At 46.0% G+C, this 16583-nt stretch overlaps 1 protein-coding gene and 2 non-coding genes across 3 annotated transcripts in view; 2 read left to right on the plus strand and 1 right to left on the minus strand.

The window, feature by feature from the left end:
• The window catches only part of LOC140189344 (uncharacterized), a 155663-nt gene that overhangs the window by 102694 nt on the left and 36386 nt on the right, over positions 1 to 16583 (plus strand). The window lies entirely within an intron of this gene.
• On the plus strand, positions 7559 to 7630 carry trnag-ucc (transfer RNA glycine (anticodon UCC)). The gene has a single exon. It is a non-coding gene; the product is annotated as a tRNA-Gly (tRNA).
• On the minus strand, positions 12228 to 12301 carry trnan-guu (transfer RNA asparagine (anticodon GUU)). Its single transcript has one exon. It is a non-coding gene; the product is annotated as a tRNA-Asn (tRNA).

The following is a 16583-nucleotide window of genomic DNA, read 5'->3' on the forward strand; positions in this document are numbered from 1 at the left end:
GTACAGAGTGAGAATGCGAGGTTCATTCTGTACCTGTCAGTCTCTGGTACAGTGTGAGATTTGTGGTTAACACTGCATCTTTTAATCTCTCATCTAGTGTAACATTACAACATTTCTTTCAGATTTATTCTTGCAGTTAAATTTTTTGATTAAGTCTATTTTTCATTTTAATCAATACCACAGGGACGATGCCACTGGTTACATTGAACTAATATTCAGGTACTTTGCAGCAGAGCATCTGGAGCAACAAGACTAGACCATTGATTCAAACACTATTCTGTGATAAATATGTAACTTTCCTCGAGTCTCGGTGTGGGATGGTTTGAGTGGTGTGTACTCTGTAGTGACATTTGGGCTGATGGAATTGAGAATGATTTTGACTGTAGATTTGTAACCTATGTGTGTGCCCAGTGATCAGTAATGAGACCTCTGTTTGATCAGATTAAAACACACATGGGTGATCAGATCGCTGATGACATGAATATTGGTGCAGTTGTGGGTGGTGAGGAAGGTGGTCAAATGGACAGAAGTGGATGTAGATCAGTTGGAATCATGGATGGAGAAGTGGGGAACAGAGTTTAATCTGGACAAGTGTGATGAGTTTACATTCCAATGTTGGAGGAATGTACACAATAAATGACAGCACCCTTGGGAGCAGTGATATATCTTGATGTGTCTGTCCATATCATCCTGCAAGAGGTATTGAAAGGAAATGGAGCTGTGCGGTAACCTTGTCTTCATCAGTCATGTTGTTGTGTACAAACCATAGGATAACATGTTACAGCTGTACAAACCCTTGGTTAGGTCACGTTTTGAGCCGTGTGTGCAGTTCTGTTTGCTCCATCACAGAAAGGACGTGGGGACTGTGGAAAGGGCGCAGAAGAGATTTCCCAATGTGCTGTCTGGATTAGTATAGGGAAAGTTGGATAACACCTGGATTGTTTTTTTTAATTTTATTTATAAACACAGAGCAAAATAAACCCTTCGAATCACACTGCCCGGCAAACCCTGGAAACCCAATTTAACCCTAATCTATTCACAAGATAGTTTACAATCACGAGTTAACCTTCCCGCTACATTGTTGGACTGTGGGAAGAAACAGGAGGATCTGAATAAAACTGACGCAATCCACAGGAAGAACATACAGAGACTCTTTGAAGAAGGTGCAGGGGCTGAATTCTGACTCCGATGCCCCGAGCTGTAACAGTGTCGTGCAAATCCCTGCATGGTCATGGCGCCCCAGTGTGCAGTCTCACCTGACACCAGTGTCAGCAGAGGTATCGTGGGCCGAATGAGCTTTTCCTAATCCTGTTTGCAGCTATAAGTAGTAGAGAGAACATGACATTTTATTGATGGGGAACAGAATACAAATGTTGGGAGCTTATGCTTCCCTTATAGAAACATTGAAACATAGACAACCTACAGCATAATACAGGACCTTCAGTGCACAATGCTGTGCCACACATGTACTTTAGAAATTACTTAGCGTTACCCAAGCCCTCTAGTTTTCTGAGCTCCCTGAACCTATCCAAAAGTCTCTTAAAAGACATTATTGTAACCTCCCCCAACACCGTCATCGGCAGCCCATTCCATACACTCACCACTCTCTGCATAAAAATCACACCCCTGACATCTCCTCTGTACCTACTTCCAGGCACCTTAAAACTGTGCCCTCTCGTGCTAGCCATTTCAGCCCTGGCAAACAGCCTCTGACTATTCACATGATCAATGTCTCTCATCATCTTATACACCATATATAGGGTGGGGGAGCCCATTTATACATTATTCAGGGAAGAATCTCAATGTGTTGGAATCAGTTCAGGGAATGTTCACTGGACCAATACTGGTAGTGAGCTGGTTGTATGATGAGGGAAGTCTGGGCTTGTGTTTTCTGTTCCTACTGTCTCCATGTGCTTATACGACCAGAAGATACAGGAGCAGAAGTAGGCCATTGAGTCTGCTCTGCCATTCAATCATGGGCTGATCCAATTCTTCCAGTCATCCCCACACCCCTGCCTTCTCCTCATACCCTTTTATGCCCTAGTTAATCAAGAACCTATCTATCTCTGCTTTAAATGCACCCAAAGACTTGGCCTCCACAGCCGCTCGTGGCACCAGATCCCGCAGCTTTACCATCCTCTGACTAAAGTAATTTCTCCGCATCTCCGGTCTTAATGGACAATCCTGAAGTCATGCCTCTTGTCCTGGACCCCACCTACCATGGGAAATAAGTTTTCCATATCTAATCTGTTCAGGCCTTTTAACATTCAGAATGTTTCTATGAGATCCCCATTCATTCTCCTGAACTCCAAGGAATACAGCCCAAGAGCTGCCAGATGTTCCTCATATGGTAAACCTTTCATTCCTGGAATCATTTTCGTGAATATTTTCTGAACCCTCTCCAATGTCAGTATATTCTTTCTAAAATAAGGAGCCCAGAACTGCGCACAATACTCCAAGTGTGGACTAACGAGTGCCTTATAGAGCATCAACATCACACCCTGCTCTAATATTCTATACATCTAGAAATGAGTGCAAAAATTGCATTTGCCTTCTTCACCACTGACTGAACCTGGAGGTTAACCTTTTGGGTATCCTGCACAATGCATCACAAGTCTCTTTGCATCTCTGCATTTTGAATCATCACCCCATCTAAATAATAGTCTGCCCATTTATTTATTCTACCAAAGCGCATGACCATACACTTTGCAACATTGTATTTCATTTGCCACTTCTTTGTCATTCCCCTAAACTATCTAAGTCTCTCTGTGGGCTCTCTGTTTCCTCAACACTACACACTTCTCCACCTATCTTTGTAGCATTGGCAAATGTACCCACAAATACATTAATCCCACAGTCCAAGTCATTGACATACCTCATAAAAAGCAGCGGTCCCAACATCAATCCCTGTGAACTCCACTGGTAACTGGCAGCCAGCCAGAAAACAATCCCTTTATTCCCACTCTCCGTTTTCTGCCGATAAGCCAGTGCTCCACCCATTGCCAACTAGAACCAGGGACCAGTATTTCATGATTTGAGCAAAAGATCAGAGGATTCTTTTCTGAATCTTAGTGCACCCTCAGACATTGGAATTGATTAACTGATAGTTTTTTTGGATCATATCCTTGTATGCTTTTAAGGGAAAGAGAGGGGGATTGTTTATAAGGAGGGGGTGAAATGTTTCTGTGGGCAGACAGGAACGTGGAGTTTAATATTGAAACAGGACAGCCGTGACCTTATTAAGTGACAGAGCAGGTGGGAGTTGCTGAGTGGGGACTCCTGCTCCTCATTTGGATGTGGGTGTGAGCCTGTGGTGTGCTGACCAGGACTGTACACAGAGCTCCAGCTGTGATCCCACTTGTGTCTATACAATTCCACCAGAGCTCCCTCCCCTGCCATTCTGTACCTTCAGCCAACAAAAGCAAGCCTCTCATCCGCCTTTTAAACCCATCGAATGCTCCGTCCTTCTAACCTGAGGAATCATTCCACATGCTCTCCCTCTGACCCTCTATTCTTCTCCAGATTCCACAATGTACCGTCTGTCTCCTGGCCTTGTTTGGGCTCCCCACCTGCATCACCTCACCTCCCAGATTAAATTCCACCTGCCTACCTGTCCAGTCCACTGATACCTTCCTGTAGTCCTCAGCTTTCCCCCGCACTCTCACCCACATGGCCAACTACACTGGACAACAAATATTTTGCTTCCTGATTACTTTTAGGTACGTATATCTTATGGATTTGGACTGCTGATACTGAAAATCACTATGCAATGTCCCTATCACACACCATCTCTTTGAAATTTCCTATATTTTTATATTTCAATTCATAATCCAAGTCAGATTATTTGACGCCATGGTTAAGGGAGGCATTTGTGCTGGTCCACAAATCAAGCAGGCCAGCAATAACAGGCAATTCAAAGAACTTCCACTGGGACCAGAGAAAATCGCATGGAAGGCATTCAAAGAAGTTGTTGAAAATGTTCCATATTTTCCCAGGGACCAGGGAAATATTGACCAGCTGTGTTTCACTGTAACTGTTGTACTGGAAATCTGTGTCTGGATCCTGGGCTCAGTGTGGGACTGAATGTCTCTGCTGTCTGAGACTGTGGAACGAATGAGCTGTCAGTATCTCTGTGCTCAGTAACACACCTTGTGTGTGAGAGATGGAGCCACTGTTCTGTTCATTGAGACTTGGCAAGAGGGAACATTGGCGTACATTGAAGTCTTTCCTGCAGGTAGGAGAAGGAAAGTGAAAGAGGTAAAAGGCAGACACTGTGTGAAGCGACTGGTTCAGCCAGTGCCAGTGTGTGAGACCACTCACAGGCTGCAGCTCTCAGCTTCTTCTGAGCAGCAGATGGAGGAGGCTCCAAACCAAGGAAGAGACAAACAAACCCCACCACTTCCCGGTACAGATCCGGGAGTGGAACAGAGGGATGGACACAACATTCATTTCCCATGGGATTCACCACTCAGAATACTCACTGTCCAGCAACAACAGACATTGGGAAATGTGCTAATGGGAAACTGTCTTCCCATGGTCAGGGGAGAGGAAGCTGCAATTATAGTCACCAGCAACTTCTTCCCACTCCGCCACACTCGCCGTGGCCCAGTCCCAGCGCAGGAATTAATTCTCACTCCACATTCAAGCTACAAGACCTAGGCCTCTGCAACTGGATCCATGACTTCCTAACCGGAATACCACAATCTGTGCGGATTGGGATAACATTTCCACCTCACTGACAATTAACACTGACACTCCACAGGGCTGTGTCTTTATCTCACAGCTCTACTGTCTCTACACCCACAACTGTGTGACTAGGCATAGCTCAAACAACATTTATAAATTTGCTGATGATACAACCGCTGTTTGCAGAATTTCAGATGGTGACAATAAATCATAAATTAGGGTGAACTACCAGTTAGTGGAGTGTTGCTGCAGCAACAATCTTGCACTCAACGTCAGCAAGATCAAAACGCTGATTGTCAACTTCAGGAAAGGTGAGATGAAGGAACACAAACCAATCCTCATCAAGGGATCAGAAGTGGAGAGAGTGGACAATTGCAAGTTCCTGGGTGTCAGCATCTCTGAGGATCTAAACCGGATGCAACATATGATGCAGTTATGAAGAAGGCAAGACAGCGACTATATTTCATTAGGAGTTGGAGGAGATTTGGTTTGTCAACTAAAACACTAAATAAACTTTTACAAACGTCCAGTGGAGATCATTCTGACTGGCTGCATCTCCATCTGGTATGGGGGGGGGGGGGGGCTTCTGAATGAGATCGAAATAAATAGCAAAAACTTGTAAAACTGGTCAACTCTACCATGGGTCCAGGCTCGGTAGTACACAACATCTTCAAGGAGCGGTGCCTCAGGAAGGCACCGATCATCATTGAGGATCGCCACCACCCAGGACATGCTCTTTTCACACTGTTACCATTGGGAAGGAGAGAGAGAATGCTGAAGGCACACACTCGGTGATTCAGGAACAGTTTCTTCCCCTCTGACACCCAAATTCTGAATTCTCAATGGGCATTGAACCCAAGAGCACTACCTAACTACTTTTTTTCTTTTAATTTATGTTTTAATTCATGTTTAACTAGATACTTTAACTTAAATATTGAATACTTAATGTAACTCAGTTTTTTCTCTATATTTATTTATCCTGGATATCATTGTACTGCTGCTGTAAAGTTAACAAATGTCACGACATATGCCGGTGATATTCAATCTGATTCTGATTAAGTTACTAATTGAGTCTGCCTCTTCCTCTCCAGCAACAACCTCCATTGCCCTCGCTCCAGAATCGATACCATTCCCTCAGCAACACACAATTCTGGAGGAACTCAGAAATCCAGGCAGCATTTATGTAAAAGAGTACATCTTTGGTATCTTAGGCCAAGATCCTATGTTTATGAGTAAAAATAAAACACATATACTGATTTAGAATAGTCCAAACACCATTCTCCCATTGTTGATAACGCTGTTTGTCCAAGACCTTCCCACATAGGAACTATTACAACCCTTTTTCCACAAAGCCCCATCATCAGCATAGAAAGCCAAACTGAACTCAGGCCCAAGATCATTAAAAAGTATACTTAACTATCAGATTAAACAATATTAAACAGATAACACTACCCTGGGAAGGGAGGTATGTTTTCTTCCGCAAACTCTGATGACCCCCCTCACTGAAAATAACCCCCCAAAACAAAAAAAAATGATACCCATTTGCAAAACCAACATGAACACCAAGCTTAATGAGTTTAGTAACAAGCCTCTCCCTCCATCGCATATCATAAAACTATTTTAATGTTCAAAAGCACTGCAACTACCAATTCTTTCAGTGTAAAAGGATTTCCAGATATCATTCCCAGTAGTACAAGGGAGTCATAGATCTCCCTTTGCGAAACCCACATTGGTAGTGACGAAGTAATTCTCACTTATCCAAAACAATCATCAGCCTAATTACTATCATTTTCACCATTATTTTACACAGTGAGGAAGTGAGACAACAGGCCTGTAGAAACCGGACAGCATCGGATCCTTCCCAGGTTTTACAACAGGCTTTAACACAGACCTTTTCCAGTCTCCTGGGAGCATTCTTTGCTTCCAGACCTTCTTATAAAACTCAAGCAACTTCTTTTAGACTGCCTCAGGCAGATACTGGAGTACAGTATGTGATAGCTTCCCATATCCTGCCCTGGGTTGTAGTTCTTGCCCCATTGATGGCAAATTTCAATTCAGTCAACGTAAAGTCATCATCCATGGCAATCTCAAATGCCTCTTGTTTTTCACAAATCTCCCCACTGTCCACCAAGAGACTCTCTCTTCTCTTAAAACACTCATCCCCTATATTGTCTGGACTATGTGTGTTTGCAAACGTGTTTCTCAAACACTTTGCCTTTTCGTTGTCCTCTGCATCAAATTTCCATTCTCCACTAATACTGGAATCTAGTTATAACCTCTGACGCCATTCATCTTCCTCAGCATTCTCCACACCACCATCAGAGGATCATGGGACGGGAGGCCTCGGGAGAAAGAAAGGAGGAGGGGGAATCCCAGAGGATAGGCAAGGAGTATAGTGAGAGGGACAGAGGGAGAAAAAGGGAGAGAGAAAGATATATATAATAATAATAATAAATAAATAATGGCTGGCATGGTCCCATGAAGTCTTATATCCCTTTTGCCAATCAACTGTACAGCTCTTGGCTCCATCCCTCCCCCTCCTGTCTTCTCCTATAATTTTGGGTCTCCCCCTCCCCTTCCCACTTTCAAATCTCTTACTATCTCTTCTTTCAGTTAGTCCTGACGAACGGTCTCGGCCCGAAACATCGACTGTACCTCTTCCTATAGATGCTGCCTGGCCTGCTGCTTTCACCGGCAATTTATTATGTGGGTTGTATAACTCTGGTCTGTTGGGGATGGCGACATTAATTTACCGGAATAAGACCTGCAGCAGAGTGAGGAATCATCCGACAGAAAGCAGCTCGGGGACTGGTGGAGTCGCATGGAACTATAGAAGATGCCTCACTACTCAGATGCTTTGCTACGTCATTGAGCGATGGTGGTATAGTGGTGAGCATAGCGGCCTTCCAAGCAGTTGACCCGGGTTCGATTCCCGGCCATCGCAGGGTGTACGGTTTCAGACTACATAACATATAAACCTCTGACATAGACACGATCTACGCAGAACTCCATTGGCCTAGTAATCGACATGCTAATTCAGGCTGTGAGTGTAATTGATTCATTAATTATCATTAATTAATTAATTAATTAATTAATCATTAATTACCCTTCCCTTTCTAGATCTTTCTGTCTTTGTCTCTGGAGACAGCTTATCCACTGATGTCTACTATAAGCCTACTGACTCTCACAGCTATCTGGACTATTCCTCTTCTCACCCTGTCTCTTGCAAAAACGCCATCCCCTTCTCGCAATTCCTCCGTCTCCGCCGCATCTGCTCTCAGGATGAGGCTTTTCATTCTAGGATGAGGGAGATGTCCTCCTTTTTTAAAGAAAGAGGCTTCCCTTCCTCCACTATCAACTCTGCTTTTAAACGCATCTCCCCCATTTCACGTACATCTGCTCCCACTCCATCCTCCCGCCACCCCACTAGGAATAGGGTTCCCCTGGTCCTCACCTACCACCCCACCAGCCTCCGGGTCCAACATATTATTCTCCGTAACTTCCGCCACCTCCAACGGGATCCCACCACTAAGCACATCTTTCCCTCCCCCCCTCTCTCTGCTTTCCACAGGGATCGCTCCCTATGCGACTCCCTTGTCCATTCCACCCCCCCATCCCTCCCCAGTGATCTCCCTCCTGGCACTTATCCTTGTAAGCGGAACAAGTGCTACACATGCCCTTACACTTCCTCCCTTACCACCATTCAGGGCCCCAAACAGTCCTTCCAGGTGAGGTGACACTTCACCTGTGAGTCGGCTGGGGTGATATACTGCGTCTGGTGCTTCCGATATGGCCTTTTATATATTGGCGAGACCCGATGCAGACTGGGAGGCGCTTTGCTGAACACCTACACTCCGTCCGCCAGAGAAAGCAGGATCTCCCAGTGGCCACACATTTTAATTCCATATCCCATTCCCATTCTGTCATGTCTATCCACGGCCTCCTCTACTGTAAAGGTGAAGCCACACTCAGGTTGGAGGAACAACACCTTATATTCCGTCTGGGTAGCCTCCAACCTGATGGCATGAACATCGACTTCTCTAACTTCCGCTAATGCCCCACCTCCCCCTCGTAGCCCATCTGTTACTTATTTTTTATACACACATTCTTTCTCTCACTCTCCTTTTTCTCCCTTTGCCCCTCTGAATATACCCCTTGCCCATCCTCTGGGTTCCCCACCCACCTTGTCTTTCTTCCTGGACCTCCTGTCCCATGATCCTCTCGTATCCCTTTTGCCAATCACCTGTCCAGCTCTTGGCTCCATCCCTCCCCCTCCTGTCTTCTCCTATCATTTTGGATCTCCCCCTCCCCCTCCCCCTCCCACTTTCAAATCTCTTACTCACTCTTCCTTCAGTTAGTCCTGACGAAGGGTCTCAGCCTGAAACGTCGACTGTGCCTCTTCCTAGAGATGCTGCCTGGCCTGCTGTGTTCACCAGTAACTTTGATGTGTGTTGCATTAATTATCATTCACTGGTTGTGAATCAGAGTTGGAATTCACATCCGTCAAGAGTTTCTCGTTAAATCCTGTTCTGACTCTATTCCAGATTCTACAAGAATGGACTCTTCACAGGAAGGATCGGCAGGATTTGTAAAGTGTTGCCTGATTAAGGTGTTTGAGCTTGTTTGCCTTCATTGGAATATCAGAGACTGAGAGGAAACTTGACCAAATTATCAGAATCAGAATCCTTTATTATCGTCAAGGATGTGGACACATACAGGGAATTTGATGCCGGTTTCCCTGAGCTCTTGCTGCACAGAATCAAAAAGCAAACAAGACAATAGTGCAAATAACCGTGAACTGTATACAATGAGGTGCTGAATACCAGTGTATGTACAGGTGGACTTGGTTTATAATAGACTAAAATTCAAGTGTTCATAAGACTGATGGCATATGGAAAGAAACTGTTCTTGTACCTACGTGTCCTGGCATACAGTGATCTAAAGCGCCTACCAGAAGGAAGGAGTTGGAACAGGTGATGTCCAGGGTGTGGTGGGTCTACAGTGATGCTGCTTGCTCGCTTCCTGACTCTATGAGAGACATAGACTGGGCAGATAGTCAGAATTGGATTCCCAGGGTAGGGATTTGAAATTCCAGCGGGAATGAATTTAAGGTAGGAGAGAGTTTAAAGATGTGCGGGTCATGTTTTTAGACAGAGTGGGGTGGGTGCTTTGAACGGGCTGCCAGGTTCAGAGACGGAAGGGTGTACGATGTTTTTAGTGTGGAGTGACATTGATCGAGGCACAAAGAGAAAATCTACAGATGATGGAAATCCAAGCAACACAGAAAATGTTAGAGGAACTCAGCAGGCCAGGCAGCATCTGTGGGAAAAAATACAGTCGACGTTTCGGGCCGAGTCCCTTCACCCGGACTGGAGCAAAAACCGATGAGGAATCAGAGTTAGACGGTGAGGGGAGGAAGAAGCACGAGGTGATAGGTGAAACTGGCAGGGGGAGGGGGCGGCTGGTAAATTAAAGACCTGAAACTTTGATTGGTGAAAGAGATACTGGGCTGGAGGACAGGGAAGGAGAGGAGGCCATGAAAGAAAGAGAAGGGGGCGGAACACCAGAGGGAGGTGATGGGCAGGTAACAGATAAAGTCAGATAGGGAAAAGAGAATGGGGCTTCATGAAGGAGGGGACATTACTGAAAGTTTGAGAAATCAATGTTCATGCCATCAGGTTGGAAGCTACCCAGGCGGAATATAATGTTTTGCTCTTCCACCCTGAGCGTGGCTTCATCGCAACAATACTGGAGGCCATGGGCTGCCATGTCGGAATTGGAATGGGAAGTGGAATTAAAATGGGTGGCCACTGGGAGATCTCGCTTGTTCTGGTGGAGGGAGTGTAGGTGCTCGGCGATGTGGTCTCCCAATCTGTGTCGGGTCTCACCGATATACAGGAGGCCGCACTGGGAGCACTGGATGCAGTCGATGACCCTAAAGGACTCACAGCTGAAGTGTCGCCTTACCTGGAAGGATTGCTTGGGGCCCTGAATAGTACTGAGGGCGGGGGACAGGTGTAACACTTGTTTCACTTGCAAGGATAGTGCCAGGGCACAGATCAGTGGGAGGGATGGACACACATGGGAGTTTGGTGGTGGGATCCCGCCGGAGATGGTGGAAATTACAGAGAATTGTGTGCTGGAGGCGGAGGCTGGGGCGGGGGAGGTAGGTGAGGACAAGACAAACCCTCTGCCCAGGGGCGGGAGCGAGGATGTGGTGGGGGCAGACGTGAGCAAAATGGAAGAGATTCTGTTGAGAGCAGCTTTCATGGTGGAGGAAGGGAAGCCCCTTTCTTTGAAAAAAGACGATATCCCCTTTGTTCTTGAATGAAACGCTGTATCCTGAGGGCAGATGCGGCGGAGACGGAGGAATTGAGAGAAAGGGCTGGCATTTTTACATGTAACGGGGTGGGAAGCGGTATAGTCCAGGTAGCTGTGAGGGTCTGTGTGGTTATAATAGACATCAGTAGACAAGCTGTCTTCAGAGATAGAGACAGAGAGATGGAGAAAACGGAAGGAGCTGTCGGATATGGGACAGGTAAACTTTTGGGCAGGGTGGAAGTTGCAGACAAAGCTGATGAAGTGGATGAGTTCCACATGGGTGCAGAAAGAGGTAGCAATGTCGTCATTTATATAGTGTAGTGAAAGTTAGGGAGCGACACCAGTGTAGGCTTGGAACATAGACTGTTCCACGTAGCCGACACACAGAGAGGCACAGCTGGGACCCATGCCGGTGTCCATGGCTCACCTTGTGTTTAAAGGAAGTGGGAGGACAAGTTCCGCCAGACGGAGGTGAATGGTGGTGGAGGGGAGCTGGTTGGGTCTGGTTTCCCGATGAAAGCGCAGAGATTTGAGACCTTCCTGGTGCGGGGGTGGGTTGTTTGCTGGACGTTTATAGAGATTGGACATCCACAGTGAAAATAAAATGATGGGGAGCCTATGTTGGATGAAAACAATTAGACGCCAACTGAATGATCCAAAATTTAATCAAGCCCACGACATTAGACCCGGCAAGTCCGTTAGTTCCAAAGATGTCGCTCGAGGAAACATGCACTTATGGTCAAAGAGAATGGTGAAGGAGTATGTAACTTACACACTCCTGACAAAAATATACCATGCGCCTTGGGTACTGTACTATCTCTTTTCCCTTCTTCTATCCGGCTGAAGGTACAAGACAGCACGTAGTACAGGCTCGTGGATAGCTTCAACTCCGCCGTTATGTCTATTGGATGGTGCCCGAGACGATAAGATGGAGCCTTGACCTCACAATCTACCCGTTATGATGCGGCACCTGATTGTTTACCCGCACTGTGCTGTCTCTGTCGCAGTTACATTTCATTCTGCATTCTGTTATTGCTTAACATTGTTCTCTCTCAATACGTTGTGTAATGATTTGATCTCTAGAAATAGTGTGAAAGAGAAGCTTTTAAAAAAATATTTTAATTCCCACTGAAGTTAACGCTGCAGTCGCAGGGTCTCCGGACAGCACAACGTTACCCAGCTGGCAATATAACACTCTGCAAAAACTGCCGGGTCACCAGCGTCCCTGGGTGGGCTCGAACCACCAACCTTTCGGTTAACAGCCGAACGCGCTGACCGATTGCGCCACAGAGACAGACTGGAAAATGGAGACTATGAATGGTCTATTCCGGGGTTGGAAGATGGTGACTGACAATTGATGCTGTGAGCCGGCTTTTCACATATCACATTCACAACATTGGAATTAAACTTGAACTTCCACCAACGGCAGCTGACACCGCGGCTTACCCGGAATTCCAAAGGCTGAAATAAAAGGATACTAAACGTCTTCTATCGCCAGATGACTGGATACACCATTTCAGTGAGAGTCTGTGATTTCTCTTGTTCGTGACTTCACAGCTCCGTTAGACACTCTGAGCTGATGCATTAAAAACGGCCTCGATTCAAACAGGGCATCAATCTCCAGCGATACGGTCAACCACTTCACTAATTTTCTTAGTGACGGCACGTGAACAAACACTTCAATTAAACACCATTGTCTCTGATGTAAACATTGGACGATTGAAGACCAATACATCACAATTCTCGGGCATTACTTCAGCAGAGTCTTTGGTGGCAATGAGGCCGGTAGATTTAATGTTAAACGCCAGATTTGTCACGGAAGAGCTACTTTTACAGATTTCATTGTCTATTGTTTGATAATTATTGCACTACAAATGGAGACCAGCGACACTGAACGACCCATATCTCGTGTCCCTGCAGTTTCCCATGTTGAACTGTCCTTCAGTCCTGTAACTCCCTCCTGGTCGCACACACAAAAGTCTGGAAACACAGATACGAAGAAAAATGTAAGAGAGAAAACAAGGTCGGGATAGAAACCGACAAATAACGACGTTCTTGATGTACAAGCACGAAAAATGTGCAGATGCTGCAAATACAAGGCAATACCCAGACAGTCCGCTGAGTTCTTCCAGCATTTTGTCTGTGATATTGCTGATATAACAGATTTTATGAGCATCTCAAATCTGACAAAGGTCAAAGGAAATTGTCTTGAGCCGGAGGGCGGTGAGTCTGTGGAATTCTTTGCTGTCGACGGCGATGGAGCCCGAGTCACTCGGTATGTTTAACGCGGAGGGTGGTAGTTACTTGCTCAGTAAGGAAGTCAAAGACTGGGGAGAGAAGGCGTGAGAATGGAGTTGATGAGGATAATAACTCAGCCAAGATGGAATGGGGCAGACTGACTCTGCTGCCTTCTCTTACGGTCTTATGACCGTATCCCATCAGCGCCTGGGTTCAAGTGTACAGAGTTGTTCGCACTTCTGTTGTTTATGTTTTCTCAACGTGGTATTTATTGTTCTGTGCTTAGCAGTCTGCATTTCACGGGTGGTGTAGAAAACTGCAAAAAATACAGCTTGATACAATCATTTGCAGGTTGACTGTGTGGTTAAGACGGCATACGATGTATTTACCTTCACCAACCGTGGGATTGAGTTCAGGAGCCGACAGGTAATGTTACAGCTATATAGGACCCTGATCAGACCCCACTTGGAGTACTGTGCTCAGTTCTGGTCACCTCACTCCAGGAATGATTGGAAACCATAGAAAGGATGCAGAGGAGATTTACAGGGATGTTGCCTGGATTGCGGAGCGTGCCTTATGAGAATAGGTTGAGAGAACTCGGTCTTTTGTCCTCGGAGCGACGGGGGATGAGAGGTGACCTGATGGAGTTGTATAAGATGATGTGAGGCATTGATCCTGTGGATAGGCAGAGGCTTTTTCCCAGGACTGAAAAGGCTCACAGGAGAGGGCACAGTGTTAAGGTGCTTGGAAGTAGGTACAGATGGGAAGTCAGGAGTAAGTTTTTTTTTTACGCAGAGTGGTGAGTGCGTGGAACTGGCTGCCGGCGACGGTGGTGGAGGCGGATGCAATAGGGTATTTTAATAGACTCTCGGATAGGTACATGGAGCTTAGAAAAATAAAAGGCCTCTACTCGTTGGAATTTAGAAGAATGAGGGAGGATCTCATTGAAACCTATCGAATATTGAAAAACCTATAAAGAGTGGATGTGGAGAGTATGTCAGCCCAGCTTCTATGACCCTGACGTTGATGTTGAGCCGAATCGCCGTGGAACATACTGATGAGTTCCTTTGAAAAATGTCCTCCTGTCTCCCAGGCTGAGTGTCGCGGCTGTCATGGTCGAGGGATTAGGGCGGTAGACCAGAAGTTCATTAAAGTTTCAGCGGGCATGTTCCGCTGCGGAGGGAATAACCCGTGTCCACGTAATTTCAAATTATTTTATTCCGTCTCCCAAAGAGTTAATTTTGTCGGTGTTTCCTGATAAAACTGTAAAATAAAGAAAAGAAAACGATGTATTTTGTTGCGCTGTAAAGCGCTTGTTATGAATTCAGGGCGTTCATTGGAAAAACCATGGATTGAGTGACTCTAGTCACTCTAAACATGCGGATGATCATCTGCCGCCAACGTGGACTGAACTGCTTTCCTATTGAGCCGTACATCTTTAGAATTGGTCCCGACTCCTGATCTTGTGTCTCGGTGAGTTTGCAAAGGAATGGGATTATACCAGAGAGTATTGGCTCTCCTGACCCGACAAACCTTAGGACGTTCTGCTCCATCCCCTCGGTCGTTAAAGATATCTTTCCTCAGGCAGGCAGGAGAGCGGGGTTGTTTGGGTCTACCTTCCTCAGGCGGCGATAGAGGCCACAGGAGGAAAGAGTCTATTTCGGGTCAATTCAGCTGCAGCTCTGCCGCTGTCCATTGATATTTATGCCGAAGAACAGCCCGGAGACAAAGAGAGAGCACGCGGTAGAGACACGGTGGAAGATGAACAGAATGTATGACAGCAGGGCCACTGAAACTGGGTTCAGTAAATAATGTGAAACACATTCATTGCTGACATGTCGGGAACGAGGTCTCCTAATGTGTCGGAGCACAGGCAGCACAGAGATAATATCAGGATGGGGCAGCAAATACGAGAAGAAAAGCAGAGAGAAAGGTGCGAAATAAATCAACAAAGAACAGATAAGAAAAGAAACATTTATAAAGGAAGCCCTCCACTGGAGCTTAGAAAACTAGACGGCAATGGGTAACCCTAGGTAATTTGTAGGTTAAGGACGTGTTCGGCACCGCTTTGTGGGCCGAAGGGCCTGTATTGTGCTGTAGGTTTTCTGTGTCTCTATGAAATGATGTGACGTCACAAAGAATCGACAAATGAAAATGAAGAGAAGAATGAGCAACGTCCACAACGGAGCAGCGCGTCACCACGTTCAGACAACAGCAGAGAGGCGCAGCGGCAGCGTGCTGGGCCCATGGGCGTCCATTCGGCCGATGGATTGACGATTGTTTCCATGGAGAGCTCTGGAGGTGACGGAGGTCATATCAAATTAACCCGGGCCTATCAGGATAGTCGAAAACTGTCCGGACGTGTGCAAACTTAGAGACCATCACACGGAGAACTTCATGCGGATGTTTTTGGAAACTGGAACCCATGCCTGAGTGGCTGGTGAGGCAGGTACACTCGCAACATTAGAGAATTGTCTGGGCGACCACCTGAATCATCAAGACACTGAAGGCAACAGCTAGTAAGCGAGCTGTTCTCTGGTGTGATCGGTAGTTGATTGTCAACACGGACATTGTGGGCCGAAAGGTCTGTTTTAGGGTCGCATGATTCTGTGAATCTATATTACATTTGTGTATCACAATAAAGAGTTTTATTTACTCTAGTAATGGGGGAGGGGATGAGAGAGATCCCATTGTGTATAAATAGACAGAGTGTGTGGTGAGCAGACTGACCGCACTCTGTGTGAACACATCATCCGACATGTTTTGATGTGTCCTAGTTGGCTGTGGGAATCTGATTTAGAGTGAGAGCAGGAAGCTGCACTGATCGGTTCACCGGGGAAAATGTGAGGGACAGCACTTCAATCCTTGATCCATTGGCCAGCCCAGGGTGAATAATAATTTTACACTCACTCGTCGATTTAAATAACTTCGGGAATTCGTACGCGGATTGTCAGGGTTGGACCACTCGGACGCTAGAAGTGTATGACTGTGGTTCGAGCTGTTTTCTGAACGTGGTCACTGTGATTCCTCACTCTGGTGCAGTTCCTGTTATGTCCGGTTGAGGTCGCCATCCTCCGACAGACCGGAGATACACAACAGCCAGTGTTTCAATGAAGTGGGAGTGATCGCTTCAGAATTCGATTAGGCTACATATCGTTTCCCGCTTGTCGCACTAAAAAAAACAGAAATATAAATATATAACTGTGATTAAAAATGTTCATTCCAACAACACGGATTTGGGCTCGAATGAGAGCACTTCCCTTCGCTAATCCTTGAACACAACAGATGACTGAATCGCTGGAGCAAACTGAGACACTGCTGTGGGAGGGACACGAGTG

The sequence above is a fragment of the Mobula birostris genome, chromosome 28 (genome assembly GCF_030028105.1).
Source record: "Mobula birostris isolate sMobBir1 chromosome 28, sMobBir1.hap1, whole genome shotgun sequence".
Taxonomy (NCBI): domain Eukaryota; kingdom Metazoa; phylum Chordata; class Chondrichthyes; order Myliobatiformes; family Myliobatidae; genus Mobula; species Mobula birostris.